Source organism: Schistocerca cancellata, chromosome 4 (assembly GCF_023864275.1).
Source record: "Schistocerca cancellata isolate TAMUIC-IGC-003103 chromosome 4, iqSchCanc2.1, whole genome shotgun sequence".
In the NCBI taxonomy this organism is placed as follows: Eukaryota; Metazoa; Arthropoda; class Insecta; order Orthoptera; family Acrididae; genus Schistocerca; species Schistocerca cancellata.
In genome coordinates this window covers 503680678-503707626 of record NC_064629.1, presented here as the reverse complement: position 1 = coordinate 503707626, position 26949 = coordinate 503680678, and positions in this window count along the sequence as shown.

Below are 26949 nucleotides of genomic sequence, written 5' to 3'. Positions count from 1 at the left end.
CCTTAAATTTTCTAAATATGTTTCATTTATGGAAGTATCTTTAGGTACAAACAGTGACATGTCTATAATACATGTAAATGAAAAAAAAAACCTGCTATATTACAGGAGTCTTGTATTTGGCCTGACTTTCAACGTCGTAATTAAACTAACTCAAAATATTTCTTTCCGAAATTGCATGTGTCTGTTAGTAATCAAATTATGAGCATATTTACTGAAGATCTATCTGTAATGTTTTGGTCATGTACCAGTAAGTATTACTCAGCCTACTGTACAAAAAAATATTTATATTTATGTGCTCTTATTTCTGTTTGTACAGAAACATAAACAAATCTAAAGAGGAGGGAAGAGTAAAAAGAGGGACAAAAAAGTGCACCAGTAATTGTAATAAGGTTTGTCTCATGATTTTAATACACTTTAATTTACATTTCACGCATTGCTTAGTGCGGTATATTATAATATGTTTTTTAACTGAGTGTTTAGATTTTACTAAGATTTATAGAATATTTGTGAGTGTAGATGAGATATCCTCTTTTATTTTTGCAGTAGGTTCATTTAGATAACAATTGTGGTAGAGTCTCCAGTTCTGAAGTTACTTCAATGAATTTTATATCACTTACACTGTTTCTTTATTCAGTCTTCTCCAAAGATGATCTCATAGTCTGAGTGACAGTAAGTAATTACCGGGGTAATGTGATGACTGTGATATGAATTAGTAAAGATAACCTGTAGTAGTATGTGCTGATATGATCTGTCTTATGTGTACAGCATGCTAATGGAACTCGTAGAAAATAAAGAGGTGGAAAGTGGCAACAGGAACAAATGTGGGTCTTTATTTGCCAGCTTTGTGGTAAATGTGCAAAATAAGTTTAATCTGTTGCCCTCCTCTGCGCCAAAGTTAGAAAATGATGAAGTCTACAGCAGATGTAGATATAAATGGGCTACAACGAACTTTCAGCAGCCAGTTAAAAGAAAAATATGGGGAAGTCAGTAAAGACAAAAAAAATTGTTGTTAGGTAGTTCTCCTGCTGAACTATTATTGGAATACAAGTTCACTATTTTGTTTTTAACATAGAGCTGCTAATAAAGGATTTACAAGGGCAGTTCAATAAGTAATGCAACACATTTTTTTCTCGGCCAATTTTGGTTGAAAAAACCGGAAATTTCTTGTGGAATATTTTCAAACAATCCCGCTTCGTCTCGTATAGTTTCATTGACTTCCGACAGGTGGCAGCACTGTACGGAGCTGTTAAAATGGCGTCTGTAACGGATGTGCATTGCAAACAACGGGCAGTGATCGAGTTTCTTTTGGCGGAAAACCAGGGCATCTCAGATATTCATAGGCGCTTGCAGAATGTCTACGGTGGTCTGGCAGTGGACAAAAGCACGGTGAGTCGTTGGGCAAAGCGTGTGTCATCATCGCCGCAAGGTCAAGCAAGACTGTCTGATCTCCCGCGTGCGGGCCGGCCATGCACAGCTGTGACTCCTGCAATGGCGGAGCGTGCGAACACACTCGTTCGAGATGATCGACGGATCACCATCAAACAACTCAGTGCTCAACTTGACATCTCTGTTGGTAGTGCTGTCACAATTGTTCACCAGTTGGGATATTCAAAGGTTTGTTACCACTGGGTCCCTCGTTGCCTAACCGAACACCATAAAGAGCAAAGGAGAACCATCTGTGCGGAATTGCTTGCTCGTCATGTGGCTGAGGGTGACATTTTCTTGTCAAAGATGAAACATGGGTTCATCACTTCGAACCTGAAACAAAACGGCAATCAATGGAGTGGCGCCACACCCACTCCCCTACCAAGAAAAAGTTTAAAGCCATACCCTCAGCCCAGTAAAGTCATGATTACAGTCTTCTGGGACGCTGAAGGGGTTATTCTGTTCGATGTCCTTCCCTATGGTCAAACGATCAACTCTGAAGTGTATTGTGCTACTCTTCAGAAATTGAAGAAACGACTTCAGCGTGTTCGTAGGCACAAAAATCTGAACGAACTTCTCCTTCTTCATGACAATGCAAGACCTCACACAAGTGTTCGCACCCGAGAGGAGCTCACAAAACTTCAGTGGACTGTTCTTTCTCATGCACCCTACAGCCCCGATCTCGCACCGTCGGATTTCCATATGTTTGGCCCAATGAAGGACGCAATCCGTGGGAGGCACTACGCGGATGATGAAGAAGTTATTGATGCAGCACGACGTTGGCTCCGACATCGACCAGTGGAATGGTACCGTGCAGGCATACAGGCCCTCATTTCAAGGTGGCGTAAGGCCGTAGCATTGAATGGAGATTACGCTGAAAAATAGTGTTGTGTAGCTAAAAGATTGGGGAATAACCTGGTGTATTTCAATGCTGAATAAAACAACGCCTGTTTCAGAAAAAAAATGTGTTGCATTACTTATTGAACTGCCCTCGTAATTTAACATCTCACTTGTATAGAGCACAAGTGGAGAAGGGAAGAATTGCCACATTGATTAGGAATTGATATACATTTCCAAACATGGACCTCAATATGTTTTACTTGCCTCGGCATATGGAAGCAAATTTAACACTAGTATAGTTTCTGAACTAACGTAGTCCAAGCACCAGAAGTAATTTTAAACTGTTCATAAATGACCTTGAAGCTCCATTGGTGTAATCAGCAGTATTTACGTACATACTTCAGTGGCGCTGCTGTTCATTGTGGAACTTGTCCTCTTCAACCGTTCTCTGCTAGATATTGTGATTTAGGGCTTGAATTTTCATCCCCTACAGCCCTTTTACTGTTGGGCTTCCATGGGTCCATTTATTCATCTGATTCTCAGGCAACCCATCCTCTTCAATCCACTTGATTTTAATTACTTCCATGTTGCTCATGTGTGCCACATGACCTACCCATGTCAGTCTGGCTGATTTCATTATCCTTTTAATAGGAAGATATTTACAGCTCATGACTGTACCTCACCCTCCATATTCCTCTTTCACAGACTTGTCGAACGATTCTTCTGAGTACCTTTCGCTCAGAGGCATCTAGCATTACCATATCTTTTGATATTAGTGAATTCCAAGACATACATAATCATTGGTCTCATAAGTGGTTTATATATCATTAATATGATGATACAAGTTACGGGCCTTGAAGAAAATTGTTTTTAATGTGAAATAGTCTTTTTTGACTGTCAACTGCAGTTGATAGCATCTGTAGGGTTCTGCATTTCCTGCTCCATGGATTCACCTTCATACATCAACTTTGGAGTACGATTTGATGGTGGTCCACCTTTCTATTCAAACCAGTCAGCAATGAATGTGGCTCGTATGATCTAGATTGTTTTTCTAAGTTCTACCCATGCCTTACACTGTCTTGTATAAATAATGGATTCCTTCCATTCTTACACTATACTTTACCTCATTCATAGTTATCCTCAGAAGCCTTAACAATTTTCCATGGGTTCCTAGTTCAGCTGAGGAAAGCTGCAGTTGCTCTATGTTTATACTATCATATGCAGATTTGTAGTCAATGAAAAGGTTATATGTGCTAATCGTGAACTCAATTTTCAAATTCAAATGGCTCTGAGCGCTATGGGACTTAACATCTATGGTCATCAGTCCCCTAGAACTTAGAACTACTTAAACCTAACTAACCTAAGGACATCACACACATCCATGCCCGAGGCAGGATTCGAACCTGCGACAGTAGCAGTCACGCGGCTCCAGACTGAGCGCCTAGAACCGCTAGACCACCGTGACCGGCTAACTCAATTTTCTTTTCTAAAACTTGCTGTAGGGTGAAGATTTGAACTGTTGTTGATTTCCCCAAGAGAAGTCCGCATTGGTGTGAGCCAGTCGCTCTCTGAACAAATGGGAGGAGATGGTAAAATATATGTTGGCGAATACCTTATATCTTAGTGTAGCAGTGTAATTCTTTACTATTTGTCACATTCAAGCACGTATCCTCTCTTGTGTACTAGTCATATACTTCTTTCTCTCCAGTGCTATGGTGTTTTCTCTTCATACTATACTGAAATGACCAGTTTTAGGTTAATCTGTTCTGAGTGAATGCTACCTTTCTTGAACAGTTCCAATGGAACATTATTCCTTCCTGGTGACCTATTGTTCCTCAGTCTCTTCAAAGCAATTCTCATTGCCCCCAATTTGTTTAGTCAGTATTATCATCCAAGTCATACTTCTATGTCATCCCTGGAGTTGAGGAATTCATCAAAATATCAGCACCATCTCTTACAGAAGAATGTTGCAGTCAAATTGAACAAGAGCAGTGGTGAAAGTTTCTAAAGAAAAAGAGAATTGAAAGAGGGTCCACCAACAAAAAAAGGGAGAGTGGATGAAAAAGAACATAAAAGAACTGGAGCTTCTGAGGAATTAAAATCAGGTGAGGAATTTCTGTAGGAGGGTAAATGCTGCCAGAAACTCTTTAGTGGAGAAACTGGCTTGTGAAATTATGAAACAGGGAAAATTGTTAAGTCAAGGGAAAGAGATGTATTTAACAGTAACAATAATAATGTCGACTGACTAGGGCCTCCCGTCAGGTAGATCGTTCACTGGGTGCAAGACTTTCGATTTGACACCACTTCGGTGACTTGTGCATCGATAGGGGTGAAATGATGATGATGAGGACAACACAACACCCAGTCCCTGAGTGGATAAAATCTCCAACCCAGCGGAGGAATCGAACCCAGGCCCTTAGGATTGCCATTCTGTCACGCTGAACACTCAGCTACCAGGGGCGGACAACAGTAACAATAAAAAAAAATAGTAGTCAAGGTAATAAGAATTGAATTAGAAGCTTGCAGAACAAATTTATTATTTTCGATAGCATCATACAACTTGATTCACGCTGTTAAATTCCCAAGTACAGTAGCTAACTGTTGGTAAACAGTTACCGATCATTGTAGAAAAGTTTAATGAACTACTTATGTTACTAAATCGATAGTCAGTGGTCTCTCAGACCACAAAATGCAGTTCCTTATGTTAAAATTAATCGAGAGTTCAGGTTAGTCAGTATACTATAATTGATTATCTTAGAAAATTCCTCAAAGACATGGACTGGAGTGATGTATACAGTGCTTATGACATGAATGAAAAGACTTTGCCTTATTTAAAAATTGTTCTCTCAGAAAAGCAGCCCAGATTAAAGCAATGAGTACCAAAAAAGCTATGAATTATTCAAGGAATAAAGATATCTCGCACTAGAAAGAGGAAGCTTTATCTGGCAGTCAGAAACATTGGTAATGTAGATGCTGTAGCTTATTGCAAAACATGCAAAAAATATTGAAAATAGTAATACAGCCAAAGAAGCAAATGCGAATTGAGAAAACGTTAGCAACATCAGGTAATAAAATAAATGCAGTGTGGGGTATACTGAAGGAAGAGTGTGCTGGAACCATGGATGAGAAGCAACAGATAGCTTTAAGAGCAAACAATGTGTTGGTAACGGATGTGTACCGTTAACAGTAGTGTAGCTGTTACAGAAAAGAGGGTTTGTCAATTGCCACGGAATATTTCAGACCAGACATTACAGATGACTTTAGTAATACGAATTTTACCTTCACTACACCAGAAAAAACAACATCCACCATCTAATCTTTAAATTAATAGTAAAAGAAAGGTCTTTTTATGGTAACATGTTAAAAAAGTTAACAGAAATTTTTACTTATGAGTTTAGTAATATATTTTTTGTCAAGCTAGTCATTTATCACTGGAACATTACCTGAAAGACAGAAACATCCTGAAGTTAAGTTCTTGTATAAGAAAAAAGATAAAGAACTAACATCAAAATTCCATCAAATTTCACTTCTTCTGGCATACTCGAAAATTTCTATGTGAGGTGAAGCTGCTTGTTAACCACTTGACTTCAAATAAAGTATTATCTTGGCCACGCTTTGAATTTCAAAAGGGTTCTGATATTTACATGTACAGGATGCATCTACTTACTTTGTTAGATTAAAGAGAGCTGTATTTAAACCACCAGCAGTCACATCAGTTTCTGTAACATCAGTGGTTGCATGGCTATCGGTACACTCTGCATGAACCATCACAGGCATTTAACTGCACATATTACAATATCATATTAAGTAATTCAGAATATTATAGTGCAAAATATGGGAAGAGTAATGTAAAACAGTAGGAAGAGATGGCAATACTAGAACTGTCAAACCTCCAGTTGTAAATAAGAAAGTGAATACAATTTGTCATAATAGTGGTGGAACAAATATGAACTTAATTCTGTACAGTGTTGCTAATTGTCAAAACAACATTATCCATTTCATCATGAAAATGATTATTGTTGGTGATGTAACATACAGTCTTGAATCCATATCTGTACTTACTGTAAAAATGTGATGAGTGCTCGTTTAATAAATCTTATTGATTATATACCATAAATTATTCCCAGTTTTGCAAAAGATGCAGTTTTTCCACATTGTTGACAAACAATATACGATATAAAGCCAAAGGCTGGTAAATAAAATAGTAACATCTGGGGGACCAAAGAATAAAGTGTTGAAATAAAATGGGAATTAACAGGCTTTGAACATGGCATGGTAACTGGAGCTAGCCACAAGGGGCATTCCATTTCAGATATAGTTAGGTATTTCAGTATTCTGAGATCCCCAGTGTCATGAGTGTGTTGAGAAAACCAAATTTCATGGATTACCTCTCAGTCATGGACAATGCAGTGGCTGACATCTTTCACTTAATAGTACTGAGCACCACCATTTGTGTAGAGTTGTCAGTGCAAACAGGCAAGTGACACTGCATGAAATAACCACAGAAATCAATGTGGGATGTATGATGAATGTGTCCATTAACGCAGTGCAGCGATATTTGGCATTAATAGGCTATGTCGCCAAACGACCAATGCGTGTGCCTTTACTAACAGCACACCATCGCCTACAGAAACACTCTTGGGTTTGTGACCATATTGGTTGGACCCTAGGTGTATGGAAAACCATAGTCTGGTTGGGTGGGCTCTGATTTCAGTTGCTAAGAGCTGATGCTATGTTTCAAGGATGGTGCAGACCCCATGAAGTCATGGATCTAAGCTGGGTTGGAGGTATTTCTGTTTTACATTTTTTTCAGCATTCTAATGCAAGTGATGTATTTGGCCAAAGTGAGATTGTAAATGGATAACTACTATACGAATTTTCAAAATTAATATTTCAGTTGATCCCAATCAGAGTTTCTGCCAGTTGATACAATATATCACATGGTTTATTTGACACCTGGTTCAAGCCATTTGATTGTGTTCCACGATATAACTCAGCAGATACAGTGTACAATGTTTTGGCTTCACAGACAGCAAATAATTTCAAGCCATACTTGACTGGTTTGTTTGGTATGGTCTCAGCATCTCATCTACAGTTGCAAACTCTCCCAAACTAAATACTTCCTGACAATTTGAAACAAATTTATCCAAAAATGTCATGATCACTGCTAATTTATCTTTCTCGTTGTTTTCTTGTCACTTAATCATCAAATCTCCCACTTCTGAGGAGAAATAAGAACCATTTGTATGACATACAACTCTAAGAATCATCATACGAGCACCATTATTGCTCCAAAGTCTCCCAACATTTTTAAATTATTTCCACCTTTCAAGGCAGTTGAAATAAGGCCTCCAATAAGAAAATGGATATCTTCCCTTGGGACACTTAGTTTTACCATCTTTACCAACAAAAGACCCATAAATGAAATCAAAATAATCATCACCAACATCTTCTTATTTATGATGTCACATTTCCTCTTCTTCAAAGTGTATATGTTCGTTTTCCTCTAAAGGAACCACTTCTATTTCTGATCACTAACTTCTATTTGTTTTTCCTCCCCATTAGACCAGTCAAATTCAGAATACTCGCTGTCACCAAATTTTCATTTACAAGCTTTCCTGTTCCCTCCTCTGAGAGCCCTTTTCTGAAATGAGCCCTAAAAGCACAAACAAAACTGAAACTTATTTGATAGTAAAAAATTTGAAACCATAAAAACAATTATGTAAATAGTTAGTAGAAATTTTTTTATTTATGTTAATGGTCACGTGATTGACTCAGGACACCAGACAAAGCATGGACAGAAATAAGCTGCAGTTATTGCCAAAGCCTTCTTGCTGCAACTCCAGAAACAATTCGACTAATAGAGATCCAGCTTGAAGGCAGGTGGAACTGCCAGCAGTCCGCCAATGACTACCGTATTTACTCGAATCTAAGCCGCACTTTTTTTCCGGTTTTTATAATCCAAAAAACCGCTTGCGGCTTAGAATCGAGAGCAAAGTAAGCGGAAGTTCTGAAAAATGTTGGTAGGTGCGGCCAGAACTAACTTCTGCCGTCGAATATATGTAGCGCTACACAGGCATGTTTTGCAGGCACAAAGATAAATATTGGTGCCAAAACCTCTGCGTCAGTAAATAAATTTAAAAAAAGGTGGAGGACGAGCTTTTTTCTACACCCCGAGACTGGCTAGACTGTTTGGGATGTTTGTCAACATGGCCAACTCTACGTTCTGAATTTTTTCTTACCTGTGACAAGTAATGGTTGCTAATAGGAACTTTTATGAATTGTGAATCACATGCAGTATTCTCTTCACCATAAGAATAATACGAATGTAAACATTTTGCCATGTATTCCTTCATGTTTGCTGCTATCTCATTTAAATCCTGTCTGCCTAATAAACTATGAAACTAGAGTGAGACAACAGCAAACGCGAAAGAATATACATATCATGTCATGTTTATATTCGTATTATTCTTATGCCAAATAGTGATAGAGTCAGAGATGAAGCACGGCAACTGACTAGATTTTTAAATCTAAGATGACTCTAATTTCTATGCAGAAGGTAATGTACTAAAGAGGCATCTGCAAAGATTTTCAAACGGAGAAAAATTTTCGCTAAACTCTTGTTCACATCTTCTACCATATGCAGTCTATTATTTGGTTCTCGTTTATCCTTATCAAAGAAAGCAGCAGTGTAAGTAACAACAAATAGCAGTCTCTTGCCATTGTTTCGCTAGTGAGACAATTCCTCTCTTTTTTTATTGTAAGCAGCGGTAGCGCGGACAAAAGTAAGCCATGCCGCGAGCGGCGACAGGCCGTAACCACTCATTATCAGAATGCAACAAAAAATGCATAACACAGTACAATAATGCATTTTCAGCTTAGAGTGATGTAAACACCGCAAATAGAACGGCACTTGTCAGATCAAAGAAAAATAAGCTATCAATTCAAACCAGACGAAGCACGCGAAAAAGGAAGGGTAGCCGTATAAATACGGACAGAGCTTCTGACGCACAGCAATGGCTACTTGGTAAAGATTAACTGCTAGGCTTACGACTCGACCCAAACTACTGTAGCTGTATCGTCCATTCATTCAACCTACATTGTGTCTCATATTACAGTGGACCAACTTTGTTTCGATTTGGAGGTGCGGTGTATAACTTATCTCTCCCCTTGAATTTCGAGTCTCAAATTTCAGGTGTGGCTTAGATTCGGGATTTTTTTTTTTCCCCCTTGATTTCAAGTATCATTTTTCAGATGCGGCTTAGATTCGAGTGCGGCTTAGATTCGAGTAAATACGGTAATTAGAATTCAGTGCAAAACAATGGTCTCTGCTTGACTCAACCAGCTAGTGCTACCACTTGATCATTAGGTTTTGATCAGTTAAAAATCTAGTAATAAGATCTACTAGTACAAGTTCCGGAAGGAAGAGGAGGCAGAAGAGGAATTTAAAAGCTACTGATGAAACAAATTGTTTAGTATCTAGGATTATACTTCCTGATTGTATAATAACTACTATTGTTATAAAATCAATTGCATCTAAAACTGATGACACGACTGTTAAGTGTAGTGATGAAATTGCTATATTCACTGATGTTCCTCCTACAACAATAGGACCTAATATTGGTGGAGAAACAGTTGATATTGTACCAGAACTTTTGTTGACTACAGAAGATGCAATAAAAATGCTATGATTGTGATAAATGTAAAACTCTTAAAATATTTATTCATGTAAATGCTACATCTATTTCACAAATTATAATAGGTATTATTGTAACAAAAGTTATTTAAAATTTATGGGCTTTAATGACTGTACTAAACATTTGATCATCTCCAGTTAAAGATACAGGTTCACCTTGTCTGCCTCAACTACATATTCTCATGAATGTTCTAGCTTTTCTGCTCATGCACCAAAATAAAATTTTTCTCTTTTTCCAAGTCAGCGGTTCTAATACTCAGTAATGGCAGCAGATGCTATTCTAGAGCTGTACATTTTTACAAAAGCCAAAAAGATTACTTTTTGTAATTATAATTTTAAGCTCATTAGTCTGAGTTTTGTAAGTTCTTAGTATATAGTGTATACAGTTGATGTTGAAAGTAAAAAAATGATAACTTCTGTTGAATGGGGAATTTTCAAGTTTTAAAATATAAAGCTTATTTATCAATAATTTTCTGTGTATGATATAATAAGGGTACAAATCTAATTAATATATATAATTACATAGCGCAATGTTTTTTGGTACTACTGTAACTGTAACTATGATAACATATTTTTTTCATTAATGATTGTGTAACTATGCAATTTGGCTGTAATCCAAGGAATAGTGTTAATCCACCTAGAGAGAAATGTTATAAATTTAATTTCTGTTCTATATTTTTCACTGAGTAAATTTGTATATGAAAAATTTCATTATTTATATAAATAGAGGAACTATAATAAACCTGAATAATGAGTAGTTGATTAAGTATAGTTCTCATACTTATTTGTAACTATTTAATGATGTGAATATTCATGCAGTGTTTCTAATTGATGAATAATCCAAAAGATTTCATTCTGACATTTCATTTAAAGCTCCTAAATCTCCAGTAACATTTCTTATAATAGTAACTAAGAAAATGAATGTTCTTGTTTCAATACAGTAAGATACAAATATTACTGAAACAGTTTTTTGTGATCCTATTAGGTGATATAATTGACTGATGTAATGGTCCATCTTTCTCTTGTGTGTATTAATGTAATATCATGAGAAACATTACCAGATGTCAAGTTTGTTTCATTTCCATGTGATACGAGAATTGTAATGAGCAGCTTATGTAGTATAGTTTTAGAAAATATCAGTTAATGACATTTTCATGGACAGTAATAATTTTTCGCCATTTGAATGTGTATTAATATTAATTTATTTTATGTGATTGTGATATCAGCTTTATAGCCATTAACAAGTGCAAAGGGAACTTAATATCAATGAAATGTACTTACACACTGCAGGGCATAATGTGAAGAACTCAAAAGTCATTACATATTTGAAGAACATCACTTATGTGTACAAAATGTCAGACACTTGTGAATGACATGTTATCATCAAAATATTACAATATACATCTGGCCTAATAAACCAGTCATTGCAATACTGGATATGAGTACAGATCAAAGATATAAAGTACAGCTGATATTGTGGGTATCAAACAAACATCAACATACTGTATTACATATATGTGTTGGCACATGTTGGAAAGGTATGCATCACATCCATACATCAACTAATCACTACACAGTAACATTACAGTGTGTGGTGTGCTGCATGATCTTTTAATTGGCACAGGCGTTACAAGGGAAGGGAAACAGGATTACTTATGAGCACGCTGTTCATTGTCTGAATTAGTCAGTGTGTTGACTGGGATTGAAAATGGAGAAAATTGACCTTGGAGCTGTTATTAAACATTTTCATTTGAGTTCACACAGACTCTGCATCATCATTGAAGACCATTTACTTTTGTGTTACCTAAATTTAAATGTGGTAGGATAACCACTGAAGACAAAGCTCACTCTGGCCAACCAGCTGATGTCACCACAGAGGAAACCATTGACAAAATCCATTATACAATAATGTAAGACCAACTGAGTGAAAGCGTAATATCTGGCACAGATAATTAGCTATGAAGAAGTTGTGGGCAAGGTGGATGCCACAATTGATCACACTCGACCAAAGGCACATCCAGCACAACATTTCAAAACAATGTCTGGTGGTTTTTAATGGAATCCACAAGACTTCTTTTGCCAATTTGTGACCGTTGATGAAACTTGGATCCATCATTACACATCAGAGTCAAAACAATGGATAAAAGCTGTTTCAAGTACACCAAAGAAGAAAAGTGATGGCTAGTTTATTTATTTATGTTTTTTGGGTTTCCCAGTGAAGAATCCTCATAGATTACTTGAAAAATGCAGAACCATAACTGGACTTTATAATGCTTCATTGTTGGATTGTTTGGAATTTGCATTAGTTGGAAAAAGACCAATGTTGGCAGGCAAAAAGTGCTGTTTTACCAGGATAATGCACCATCACATATATTGGTGATAACAATGGTGGAAGTGCATGAACTGGGCTTTGAACTGGTTTCTCATCCACCCTGTTCTCCATACCTAGCCTCACGTGACTTCTTCTTGTTGTCTGATTTTAAGCTTTGGCTTGCTGCAAAGATAATTTCTTTAGATGTGGAAGTGATAGTTGCAGTCAATGAGTATTTGCAGAATTTGACAGTACCTATATTTCCAGTGGGATAAAGAACATGGACGATCACTGTACAAAGTGTATATCCCTTCAAGGAAAACATTTCAAGAAGTAAGGTGAGTTTTTCATGAAACAAACATTTTTTCTTGCTTTTTCACCATATTTATCAAACCACTCCCAAAAATGTTCGTCATATGAAATCCATGTGAACTGCAGGCAATACCACAAAAGCCATAAACCAAAAAACTCTCAAAACTCCATTCTCAGAACATGACCAATGATTCTCTATACATATTCCTAAAACACAACAGCAGTTATAATATATAACTTAAAACTAGCCTGTTCTGTGTCAGTATTCAGTAAACAGACAAACCACATGCAGTTCAATAATTGTGAGACCATCCGCCACCCCCACCCCCATTATACATCTAAAACATAATGACAGGAAGGTACAGAATGATGACAATTCTTGGGATTACAATTTAATAATAAATTCAGTTCAGAGGAGAAGACCATAGAACTGTTGAAGTGCCTAAACAAATTCGGATGGTGACATATACAGTTGATACACTTACTCTGATCCAGAAAGATGACAATTATTCAGCAATATACATTTCCATTACTTGCTAACAGTTACAAAAAGTTTAGCTGTTAACAAATTCCATATGAGAGGAGCACAAATGACTGATTGATGGACGGTTGTACTCATTTAGAAGTTTCTTAAAAGAATTGGTTAATGTATTGATATTAATAACATCAAATAATATGTGAGTAATGTGAAATCTGACTTCTGCATCTCTTTAGTGCAATAATGTGCTCAGTGTAAACACATGTGATAAACTACTTCTGATTTAAAAATCAGTGAGACTACTGCAGATTGATAATGTTGAGTCAGCACAATATAACAGTGACTAGACATGAAGCCACCCTCAGGTGTACTGACAAACAAACCATCGGAAGGCACAAAGACAAATTACCTCATCATTCAAAAATTTTGAAGACATTAAAAAAATAGAGAAAAGTTTAGATGGTGATTGTAATACATCTGGTGTTGTAGATAGTCTCCTCCCACTTGCGTCAACATACAGAACATTCATACAACCATGGAGAACTGTCAGAAAAGTCCTTCTGTGTGTTGCAGGTGTTGTTCATTTCACACATTAAATTGGCTTGAAGGTTGTTACGTAGTCAAAGTGTTGACCTTTCATCTGTATTTCTGCACTTCGTCTTTAGGAGCTCATGTTGATAAAATGTTTTGTTACACATGGCGTTTTAAACACTTGATTTAGAGGTGTTATTCCATTGCAATTCATGACACAGCAACATTGTCCCACTATGGTTGCACAATCACTACCCAATAGTGTATGCTCACAACTGACTGGTCGAATGCAAATCTGTTGTTTTTACAGGTGTTGGTCTGAGATGCATTGGTACTTACTGCTCAGATGCCAAGGATTTATTTTTGTTTTGTTTTGTGGACAGTGTATATTCCTTCCCCCTGTGTCTGTTAAGTGAACGATACAATACCACCTAAATTCTGACCAAATTTGAATTGGTTTTCATAAGTAAATTATATATTCCATAACCATGAATATTCATAGAGTTTTCCAGTCAGTTTTCTTGTAGGAGTCATCCACCAGGATTCAGTTCCTATGTCTACTTACAGCTCAAGCTGTCTTGAAGTCAAAGCCTTGCAGTTCTTTGCTGATTTTCCATAAAGGAGATCTGGATTTAATTCTGGATTTTGCCTGGAGTGTTCCAGAGATTATCCACACTGTCTCCTTCTGTTGGACATCCACTTTAAATATATGTACACTTCTCATCCAGACTGATGAACAGTATTCACCCAAGCTGTGTACAATGGCTACTACTGATGTCCTGAATGTGCTTGCTCCACAACCCCATGCTGTTCCAGACAGTTTCAATTGGATAGCATTACGGGATTTTAGTTTGTTTTGTATCTTTCAGAGATAAACTGTACATTAGAGCGTCATCTATTTTCACTCTCATGTATTTAGGCTTGTTATCATGCCTGATACTTTGGCCCTTCATAGGAAGTTATAGCTTTATACTTCAGTCTCTACTGTTAAGGTGCATCATGGCGCTGGTGTTTCATTTGGGGTTCAATGTAGATGCCACTTAGAGCAGTAGATGTTCAGTACTTCCAGGTCTGCATACAGTATTTTGTAGAGGTCCTTAAAATGTTTACTTTGATATGCATCGGCCATGTTGGACAATGTGGCCGACGCAGATTTACATGAGTTTGTGTCTGGCCTATCAGCAATATGTAGATTGAAAAGAATAGATACTAGTTCTGAATCCTGTGGCAGGCCATTATTCAAAACCATGCTCTTGCTGTTTATGACATGAAGTGAAACCTGGATTTTTCTGACATGTTTTTTGAGTAAGGCATAAAAGTCTCTTGGCATTTAATGATTCTAGTTAGCTTAAGTAGTTGTCCTCATTCCATACTGTATTACACGCACATGTAACATCTGTGATAAACAGGCTGATTTCCATCCTGTTTTGGAAGACTTTGTCAGTAAAGACTGCAATGGAGAGCACTTGATCGCAACAATTTCTACCTGCCCAAAAACTTTCTTTGTATTTGAGAATGTTGGTTTTGATGTGTGGAGCTAATGTGGTCAGTAATATTGTCTTGAAGAGTTTCTAGGAGGTACATAGCAGTGACGTTGCTCTGAAATTCTTTGGGTTACCTCCAGACTTTCCAGTTTTCAGCACTGCAATGACTTCTACTTCTTTCCAGATCTTAGGGAGAGTTCGTATCCTGATGCATTCTGTGCAGAGTTTCGTCAACCATCTTTCTCCTAAAATTCCTAGTTCCTTCAAAAATTCTGGTAGGATCTCATCACGTAGAGTCAGTTTTCCTTTCTTCATTAGCTTCAAGGCCTTGGTAATCTCATCTGTTTCTGCTTGTTTGACAGTGTCCACTGTGATTGCATTATTAAGTAATATACATTTCAAATTTTTGGAAATCTGTTTCTTTTCAGCTACATTCCATTGAATGTTGGAGGTCTATTTCAGGGCTGTTGCAATCTCAGATGGGCTAGAGCCAAGACATGGCTTGTGAGGGGGAGTTACACTACTTAGTTTCTTCTGCAGTTTCCAGCTCTTTCTGCTGGAATAGGAAATCCAGACTTTCCATTGCTTCCTTCCATCTGCACCTGCACTCCTTATTCATATTACTGACCACTTGTTCTGTGGTTTGATAGTCCCTGCTCTTCTGAAATTTCTCCATTAGTGCTCCACATTCTTTCATCCAGCAGGGGATGAATAGCACTTATGGCCACTTGGGGTACCAGGTTTGTGAATTTGTTTAGTTCTTAGGTTTTAATAGCATCTGATTTACCGTTTTTGTGATGTAGTAGTATTATTTAATCCAGTCAGCTTTCATCAGGCTCCATCTTGGGATTGTGGACTTTTTGTAACTCAGACTGATAGCCCAATTTCTACAATTACCGGTAAGTTCTGGTTATGTGGGAATGCCTCTACAACTCTTCTTGCAACCTGTCCAGGTGTGTGACTTAAAAAAAAAAATGTTAATTTTCTTACTGTTTCCTTGTTATTCTAGAATTAATTTAACCAAAGTGTGGTTATGATAGATTTACAGATTTCTATAGTTTTTTAATGTCTCTTGCAAAAGGTTTTCACGCTTTCACTTTATGAATCCTTAGCTTTTATAAAATTATCATTACAAAAAGACCCATCATTCCCAAAGACTTCCAAAACATTGAATGTTAATTAATTTTTGTTTCAGATAGCCAGTTTTCAACCTAAAGAAGCACACTCTGATATAGATTCTGTGTTAAGCTTTGTAGGTGTGTGTGTTAGGGGGGCCGGGGAGGAGGTATGGGACTATTGTAATGAACCAGAACAGGACTTTAACTCAGTTAACGATGATACCGTTTGAATTCTGGTCAGGTTTAAATTGGTTTTCACAAATAAATTATAAATTCTATAACTGTGAATATCTGTAGAGTATTCCGGTTGTTGGGTACAATTTTTCCACAAACATAATTTTCTGTTTTGTTTTATATATTCTCATATTCAATCTTACACTATGAAATTTACTTAATAAGTAACTGACAGCAAATATTCTGGCAACCAAATTTACATTATGCTTACTATTTCTACCATTTAGTTTTAAATTTAGATGAATTATATGCTTCTATTTCTATTTTTATTAATTTTACTATTGACATGTAATTGATATAGCAACATAATAGAAAGTTTCTCATTTTTATGTTTGCAACTTTTGAAACCCCCTTTAACAGGTATTATAACTATAAATCTTCACACATTTGCATATCTTCAAGAGACATCCTATACTCTGAATTTGTCATATGATTTAAAGAACGGAAATTATCTTACTGTTGTTTCGACTTATGGATTATTCTGGAATGTTGTTGAACAAAGTATGTTTCCTATGTTATATTTTCATGGCATCAATTGCGTCAGCCTCATTCAGACTGTTTTTGGTCTCATATATACTGTTTATAACTAGTCATGAATTAGCATCTAGAGGGGTTCTTTAAAAATGTGTAATGGACAATACTAAAAACTAAATTATTATGTTTTGATGTTGTATTTTGAATTTTCGGAAGCAAGTTTGAACTAATGTGGAAGGATATATAAAGAGTGACTTTCATCAGAAGAACTATTGACTCCAAGCTGTGTCATTTCAGTACCCAAACATTATACATGATATGGCACAACATTCCTTTGTAGTTGGGCACTATAGCCACCACAAAGATATGTGAACTTTCATATATAGTTTTTATGCAATACCTACAGCAACTGAATCTTGAAAGCTAAATCATGGGTGGTGTGTCATATGTGAGCACTATTTCAGGGAAAAGATAAAAAAGGAAATTTATGTTGATAAAAATTACACTCCTGGAAATTGAAATAAGAACACCGTGAATTCATTGTCCCAGGAAGGGGAAACTTTATTGACACATTCCTGGGGTCAGATACATCACATGATCATACTGACAGAACCACAGGCACATAGACACAGGCAACAGAGCATGCACAATGTCGGCACTAGTACAGTGTATATCCACCTTTCGCAGCAATGCAGGCTGCTATTCTCCCATGGAGACGATCGTAGAGATGCTGGATGTAGTCCTGTGGAACGGCTTGCCATGCCATTTCCACCTGGTGCCTCAGTTGGACCAGCGTTCGTGCTGGACGTGCAGACCGCATGAGATGACGCTTCATCCAGTCCCAAACATGCTCAATGGGGGACAGATCCGGAGATCTTGCTGGCCAGGGTAGTTGACTTACACCTTCTAGAGCACATTGGGTGGCACGGGATACATGCGGACGTGCATTGTCCTGTTGGAACAGCAAGTTCCCTTGCCGGTCTAGGAATGGTAGAACGATGGGTTCGATGACGGTTTGGATGAACCGTGCACTATTCAGTGTCCCCTCGATGATCACCAGTGGTGTACGGCCAGTGTAGGAGATCGCTCCCCACACCATGATGCCGGGTGTTGGCCCTGTGTGCCTCGGTCGTATGCAGTCCTGATTGTGGCGCTCACCTGCACGGTGCCAAACACGCATACGACCATCATTGGCACCAAGGCAGAAGCGACTCTCATCGCTGAAGACGACACGTCTCCATTCGTCCCTCCATTCACGCCTGTCGCGACACCACTGGAGGCGGGCTGCACGATGTTGGGGCGTGAGCGGAAGACGGCCTAACGGTGTGCGGGACCGTAGCCCAGCTTCATGGAGACGGTTGCGAATGGTCCTCGCCGATACCCCAGGAGCAACAGTGTCCCTAATTTGCTGGGAAGTGGCGGTGCGGTCCCCTACGGCACTGCGTAGGATCCTACGGTCTTGGCGTGCATCCGTGCGTCGCTGCGGTGCGGTCCCAGGTCGACGGGCACGTGCACCTTCCGCCGCCCACTGGTGACAACATCGATGTACTGTGGAGACCTCACGCCCCATGTGTTGAGCAATTCGGCGGTACGTCCACCCGGCCTCCCGCATGCCCACTATATGCCCTCGCTCAAAGTCCGTCAACTGCACATACGGTTCACGTCCACGCTGTCGCGGCATGCTACCAGTGTTAAAGACTGCGATGGAGCTCCGTATGCCATGGCAAACTGGCTGACACTGACGGCGGCGGTGCACAAATGCTGCGCAGCTAGCGCCATTCGGCGGCCAACACCGCGGTTCCTGGTGTGTCCGCTGTGCCGTGCGTGTGATCATTGCTTGTACAGCCCTCTCGCAGTGTCCGGAGCAAGTATGGTGGGTCTGACACACCGGTGTCAATGTGTTCTTTTTTCCATTTCCAGGAGTGTATGTATACAATATGCCACAAAAAAAACATAGAATCTGATTGCTGAAGAAAGTCTCATGTGGATTTGGGAACTGAAAATATGATTGGGAAACTGAAAGGGAATATAAGATTTACTACTACTTTTGCTAGAAGAAACTTTAACGGGAGAACAACATAATCTATTGTTGATCTACATCATGGAAACTAAGTCATGTGATGTTACATTAATGCTGTTTGTAATGAGTTGACGGCAAATGGTAATGAAAAGGATAATGTTTTGGGAAACTTATGTGAATTTTGGAAGGAAATTTGGGTTTCTACATAAGGGGAATCAAGATGGAATTTATTTTGTTGTTCATTGTGATAACAGTTAGCAGATGTCAGTAGTGCAAAAACATCCAGTATTTAGGTAAAGGAAAAATGTTTAAGAGGAATGAAAATGTAAGGTTTTTCAAAGACCCATCAAGTTTGTTACCATTGTGCTGTTATGAGAGGAAGGTGTAATGGAGAAGTGTATTTTTCAGATCAATGCAAACCAAAGGTTACAGCAAGATACATGAAAGATCAGTTATGATGCAAAATATATTTTTGGGTTCAAACACAAGTTGTATTATTATGGATGGATAATAGGGATTATATTTGGAGCAGTTTTTCCATGTGATGTATATTTATGTAATGTTTATGTAGATTCTGCTATGTTTATGAGGTTTGATTTGAGATGAGGTTTATAAAGTATTGTGTAATGTGATAATGGTCGATAATGATGGTGGTTACGATCATTATTTAGAGGTTTTGATGTATTGTGGAATTGTTTATGCTCTGTTCTGTACTTGTTTTCCTTTTGCTTGTAAGTGTATGCTATATAAGATTCAGATGAATGACTATGGTGAATTTCTGTAACACATAGATGTTCAATATTGATCTGTGATCACATACTGATGTTAATAAGAGTTTATGAATAGGTCTGACATATCGGTAGTATCTGAATTTCAGTTGAAAACTTTGTGATGAAGTACTAAATATAATGTTATTGATAACTATAAGATGTTAATATCTTAGGAAGGTCTTTAGGACATTTTAAATGTGGAACTACACATAATTTAAAAAATGCAGGATTATCAAGTAGCAAAAAAATTGGGCATCACGTTTCTTGAAAATAACATAAAGCATAAACATAGCTACTACATGTTACTCACTTTATCAAAAATGAGTGATAATTTGGACCAGTTAAGACATTTTCTTGAAAAATATTGAGATTCTTTGTTAATTTGAGGTTTATTATTGTGTATAATACTTTTTATGGACTGTATCCTTACTGTATTTTATTAATTCTTTACCACTGAGATAGCACAGCATAACTGTAAAAATTAAATGAATATCCCAGTGGTTTAATAATTATAGTTGTTTGATGCTTACTATATTATCTGATGTTATGGTCCAATCTGGATTACTATTCTGAGGTTTCTACATATTTAGTTATAGAAAACTGTTATGTCAAGGTTATGCTAATGTCACAGAAATTAATCCAGTTGTCAGACAATATTATACAATATTTTCTCTTTCACTGTTGAGAAATCCTCCAATTTGCCATTGCTCATATAGAGTGTTGCCTGCTGAACAGTGGACAATCTATGAGTCCCAATTTATGGCTATTGGACTATATAACAGTCCAACAACCTTTTAACACATGATGACAACCTACTTTGAAAGCTTAACAGACAAAGTGTATTTGATATGTGGATAACATTGCCATGTTTTGGAAGACATCTGAATAACATCTAAGCCTTCTGAAAACCATATTGAAGTGTGTTCAGATTGCTGGTCACTGCCAAATATGAGAAAAGTGTTTCTTCATCAACCATGAAAAAAAATAAAAATAAAATAAAAAAAATAAATAAAAAAAAAACTTGGGGCCCTTAGTGAATGGCTATGGATACCATCCCAGTCCAGAAATAATAAGAGCAACCTCAGATATATATCTTGCAAGAACTTCTGCTGGGAAACACCAAACTCTCCTGGGACAAGGCACAAGAAAAATCTTTCCTTTTTATTAAGGAGGGGCTAACATCTTCTCCAGTTCCAGCATTGTTTAATGAGAATGTGAAGACAGAACTTCACACTGGCACTAGTGGTTTTGGGATGGAGGCAGCTCTAGTTCAAATTCAGGGAGGTGCTGAAAAGATGGTAGCATTTGCTTATAAAGCACTCGCCAAATTTGAGATGAGCTACTCTATAATAATGTTGGAGTGCCGTCTAGTTGACTGGACCATCAAGAACTTCAGACCATATTGATTTGGCAAACCATTCACTGTTGTGGCAGATCATCATTTTCCTTGCTGGATGACTAGCCTGAAGTATCTGTCAGGTCAACTGGCAAGATGAACACTGAGGCTGAAGGAGTACAACATCACAATGGTATGCAAAAATGGATGTAAACAAAAGAATTTTGACTGACTTTCAAGGTGTCCTTTCGTGGAACACAGCACCATGGATGAAATCTCAGTCATCACAGCATTAAATGGTATTGCTACTGAATGAAGGGAAGATCCAGCATGGCTGAAAATCTTAGATGCCGTGAAAAAAGAGAAATCAACTGAGGAAGGATTCCAGTTCATAAATAAAACATTTTGTAACAGGGAATAGGACCCAGTGGGTTCAGAATGGTTGCTTGTCATCCCACATCATCTGCAACCTGTGATCGTGCAGTGTTTCCATGATGATTCAACACCTGGGCACTGGGCTTCATGAATAGTCTAGACTGAATTTGACATGGGTATCCCTACTGATCCATTAGACACTAAGTGAGCCACTGTAAGTGTTGTATCTGCCTAGGAGTCCGTTCATCTCCACACCAGGCACACCACATGGGCAGCTGCTCAGCCAGGAGGATGTGTGTAAAAGACTCTCATTGAAATAGATAATTTCCTTGTATGGCCTGTACTGTGTACAACAGCATTACTCATTGCATCCATGGCATCTGGGGGCTTGAACCTCACTGACAGGTAGTATGCCTGACACAGCGGGGAATGCTGTTGGCAGGACACTGTTTTTCGGCACTGTGTCATGTGTCCTCACAGTGCCATGTTAATATCCAACAACTTCCAACTATTTAGGCCACCCCTGGATCCTACAAACTCAGTCACACCCTGTGCTACAAATCAGCAGTAACAGAAGTTCTGTCCATCCACATCACTAGTTCAGTCCCCAACCAGTTGGGAGTACCTGCAGTTTTGTTTCAGCATTTTATGCTGGCAGACCCAGCTCAGTTCACCCTTGTCTGCACTATCAGCATGTCAGCTGTCACAACATGCCAGCCACACTGATCTAGTAATGTCTCAGATTCTCATGCTGCCACCTGTAATATGCCAGCCACACTGATCTAGTAATGTCTCAGATTCTCATGCTGCCACCTGTAATGACAGTGTTCGTGTTCTCACTTACCGAGCATGGGGTCCCGGGTTCGATTCCTGGCGGGGTAAGGGAGTTTCACCTGCCTCAAGATGACTGGGTGTTTGTGTTGTCCTAATCATTTCATCATCATTCATGCATGTGGCAAGTTTGGACTGAGAAAAGGTTGGGAATTTGTATGGGTGCTGATAACCATGCAGGTGAGTGCCCCACAATCCAATCATCATCATCATCATCATGTCATGACAGTAGGGTTTGTTGTGTAGACACATCACAGATAATGTCACATGAGAGATATTTCTGTGGTATGTGGTTGTGTGGATATTCATGCAAGGATGTTATGCTTGAGTTTTGTTTTGTTAATAACATTCTTCTTTTCAAAGTGTCTTCAGTCACTCCTCAGTACAAGAACACTACCGTAAGGAATGCCAACCACAGAAGCACTTGCCACAATTACCTCCAAAGCATGTGGTATCAGTCCCATCTGCAGTGATGGTGCCATTTCACTGGACTGGCATCAACGTCTTTGGGAGATTTCCACAGTCAATAAACTGTAAACAATGGATAATAGTCTGCACTGACTACTTCATCAACTGTGCTGTAACCAAAACTGTGCTGAGTGCTGGAGCTCCAGAAACTGTGAAGTTGTTGCAAAAATCGTCATTCTGAAGCACAGAGCACCTAGTGTGGTGGTCTGTGATCACGGAAAAGTTTCCCAGTTGGAACTAGAAGACAAATTCATGTTGAAAAATCACACACAGAGTAATGATAACTGCCTAAGAGAATGCTTTACGAAGATGTTGACAAGTATACTGTTGATGTATGATGATGTTGAACAGAGAGATGGGAATATGATACTGCCCAGCATGGCAGTCACATACAACACAGTGTAGCAAGACACCACAGGTTTCACACTGTTCTGTCTGCTCCATGGTCGCGAGGCTGAAGTGACAGTGAATAAACTCTTTACATTTCAGCTTGATGATACTCAGAAGTACTTCGTGAAACATATCACCATGGCCAAAAGAGCAAAGCAGCTGGCACACACAATGACCCTGGACACGCAGGAGGAACACTGAAAGCACTATAATGCCAAGCACTGGGTACTTGTTATGGATATTTGTATGTATGTGGAAAGTGAGACTAATGGAAAAGTAACCAAAGTGTTACTTTGGCATGTATCACATCCTTTGTTGTCAGATGTCAAATTTGAAACTGAGAATTATAACGCTTCGTCTACAAGACAAAACTGCAGGGACTTCATCAGTGTCCTCCCTATTGAGCCCCACCATGGTCCAGAGGTGCAGATTGATGATAGGAGGTTCGAAGAAACTGAAAACCCACTCAGCAATCACAAAGCTTTGAGGGAAGGCTACCTTGAATACACATGGTAGTGAAGAGGATGTAACAACATGAGCATCTGCTAGAACCACAATATAGAAGACTATTGACAATACTTGTATCCAGGGCAATGTAGCTGGCACCAGTGAGACCTTCTGGAGCTGTGGTTTGCTGTTTCCCCAGGAGAGGGAGCAATGCCGTGAGCTGTGGTGCATTATAGTGTAACATAGTGTAGTTAGTGTACAGTATTGTAAACGCAAGCACTAGTGTGTATAAGTTATTTAGTTTTTGTAATTTCTGGAAGGTTCTTGAAATATCTTATGTTCATAATGGTGTATATTCTAGAATATCTGATGTTTGTGTAAATATGAGGGATATTGAGAAATTAAGGATCAGTCAGGCATGAAATGGTAACCGCAGTGAAAATCCGATGAAACGTTTCACGGATATGTTTGGCAGTATCTCTATTATGCCCATTGATCATGTCACATCTCTCTGTGACGTTCGGACTGCACATAAAGATGCCTAGAAAATAGTGTCTTCCACCAAGTATGAGAACCTGGTGAGTGATTTCACTTGCTGTTATGCAGACCGCTTAACATAACTGTCATGGGTTTCCTTCTGCATTACAGTTCTGAGACGAACTCTGCAGGGGCAATGACGATGCTCCAGCAGCATTTTCGATGGGAAGTATTTGATCACTCATAATACAGCTCGTAATAGGCTCCCGCTGAGTTTCATCTCTGCTCACATGAACCACTGGCTATGAAGACGACATTTCAGCACAGACAAGGAACTGGACACCAGCGTAGAGAATTGGCAGAAACCACGTGTGGCTGCCTGCTATGAATAGAGTATAGAAAATTTGGTAAAATGCTTTGACCATGGTCTAAGTCAGAGTGGCAACTTTGTAGAGAAGTAGCTAGAAGATGTAGCTAACTGTTGCAAAGAAAAACTTTTTATGTTGAGAATGGCTTTCATTTTGTGACTGATCGGACCTTACATTCAGAATAGCCATCATACCATCATTTTGGTTTATTCAGTGTTCATGTAAATAGCAGCACTCTTCATCCAGGAAGTCAGTTCTGTTCTGGGTGTATGTTGGTGTCAATAATAATCGTGGGACCAGTCTGAAGTATTGTATTTCATTGGTGATCTTGTCTTCTGATTTGGACTGTGTTAGGGTCTGGAGGTGACAATATTAGGAAAAAGGTAATCCTGTACTGAACCACATTTTGGTGTAGACGAACTATGAATTTATATATTAATAAGCAGCTTTGAATGTATACATAGGTAATGGATCCAATTACATATTTGCATTGTCATTTTAACACAATATTGATTATATACAGAACTTAATTATCAAGGTATTTATTTGTAAATACAATAGCATCATACAGAATTATACATTTTGTATCAACTGTACAGTGTACCTACAGCTATTTTATTCCTATTCTACCATGCATAAGACACCCCTTGAATTTACTACCTCTCTGTCGCACATTATAGTCCCATGACACTGTATAACTAAATACAGTTTTTTGCATTTGGTATCTATTCATTTACTGAATAGACAGGATGTCCTATAAGCAATACTTTTACTATTTGCTTAAATTTCTCTTTCAGGCTAATGTTTGAAATATGAGATGGTAAACAGTTGTACAGTTTTATTGCTATATAAGCATTATTTCTTTCTAGTTTAACTGAGCTGTGTTGTGAGACTCTTAAACGTATACTGTTTTTGGTTGCATGGCTCTGTATGTCTCCATTAGCAGGTGAGAATGACTATCTGGACAATACGACCCTCTTCCAGCCAATACTTGTGACATTCATCCTGTGTTAACATATTTTTGAGAGTTATCATAGGTCTGAGGAAGTCACCTATTTTGTCCAGAGTGAATGAGTAATTAATATCTTCCATAGCATATCCCACCAATAACAAACAACTATTCTGAGTGTGAATGTTTGGTGTCAAAGTCTAAGAAAGATGAAGTGTCTTTTTAATGGAATATTTGTTATTCAGCATCTAGAGAGACAGAGTACTATTAATTAAAAATTATCTAATTAAAGTCCACCCCCAGTAGCTGAGTGGTCAGTGACAGAATGTCAATCCTAAGGGCCCAAGTTCGATTCCCGGCTGGATTGAAGATTTTCTCCGATCAGGGACTGGGTGTTGTGTTGTCCTAATCATCATCATTTCATCCTTATCGACGTGCAAGTCACTGAAGTGGCGTCAAATCGAAAGACTAGCACCTGGGAAACTGTCTACCTGATGGGAGGCCCTAGTCATATGACATTTACATTTTTTATGTAATTAACACTAATGAGGGATACTATTACCAGAAAGTGGCATCTGGCTCATTAGTTCAAAGCTGATGCTGTACCATTATATCAGTAATGTATGTTATTGTTAACTCTGAGATTTTGAACAATAACATGTATTGCTGTTGGTATCCATGATGCTATGGAATCCTCATAAATGTCGTCCAGGTACTTAATAATATGACAGCATTGAACCAACATCTAAGAAAAGCATAAACTATTTACTTAAGTAATTTCAACTAACCAGATATGCCTGAAAAGAAAATTCACTGTCTGACCATATGAGTCAGATATGGATGTGAGAAAAAATGAGGAAAGTTCTGAGCATAGTCAAAATAAGGTGACCAATAGACCCATTACACAACTATCATATTGAATGTTGCAGCAATGGCTTTTCAACATATAAAAGGCTTCGAAGAACTCATTTTTCAACAAGAAGTAAGTCTACCCCATTGATATCTTTGTGTCCAATCATTTTTGAATTACTCGCTTCCTCAATAACGTATAAGTTGCATGAGAAAAGAAGACTTTGCCATTGAGATCTCCTTATCTCATGCCATGTGACTTTTTCTTGGGAGATATGTGAAACAGGCAGTTTACATTCCACTTCCACCAATGACTCTGGCTGACCTAGAGAACTGTGTCATAATTGGAGTGAACTCAGTAACACAAAGATGGTTTCTCATGCATGGGATGAGTTAAAGTGCTACTTAAATAATTGCCACACAGGAGAACAGCAGACAAATTCATAGGCATTGACTGCCACCTCATTTTTCATCTCTTCTGATACATTATTTTGCCATGGATTTTATTTATTATTAATTAATGGGCATTCAAACATGCAGTCACAGAGAATTGAAGTATTACTTATCTGATTTTTTAACATCCATCAATCCATGTATGTTATCATTTTAAGTATATTAGTACTGGACTGCCCCTTAAATGTGAAATGGAGAAGACGTTTATTTCTCCTTTCCACACACAAAAAGTTTTCTTATTTCTCCTTTTCATTGTATTGTACTCTGCTTAATGTATCTTCTTTGTTCATAACATCATACATCTGTTGATGTT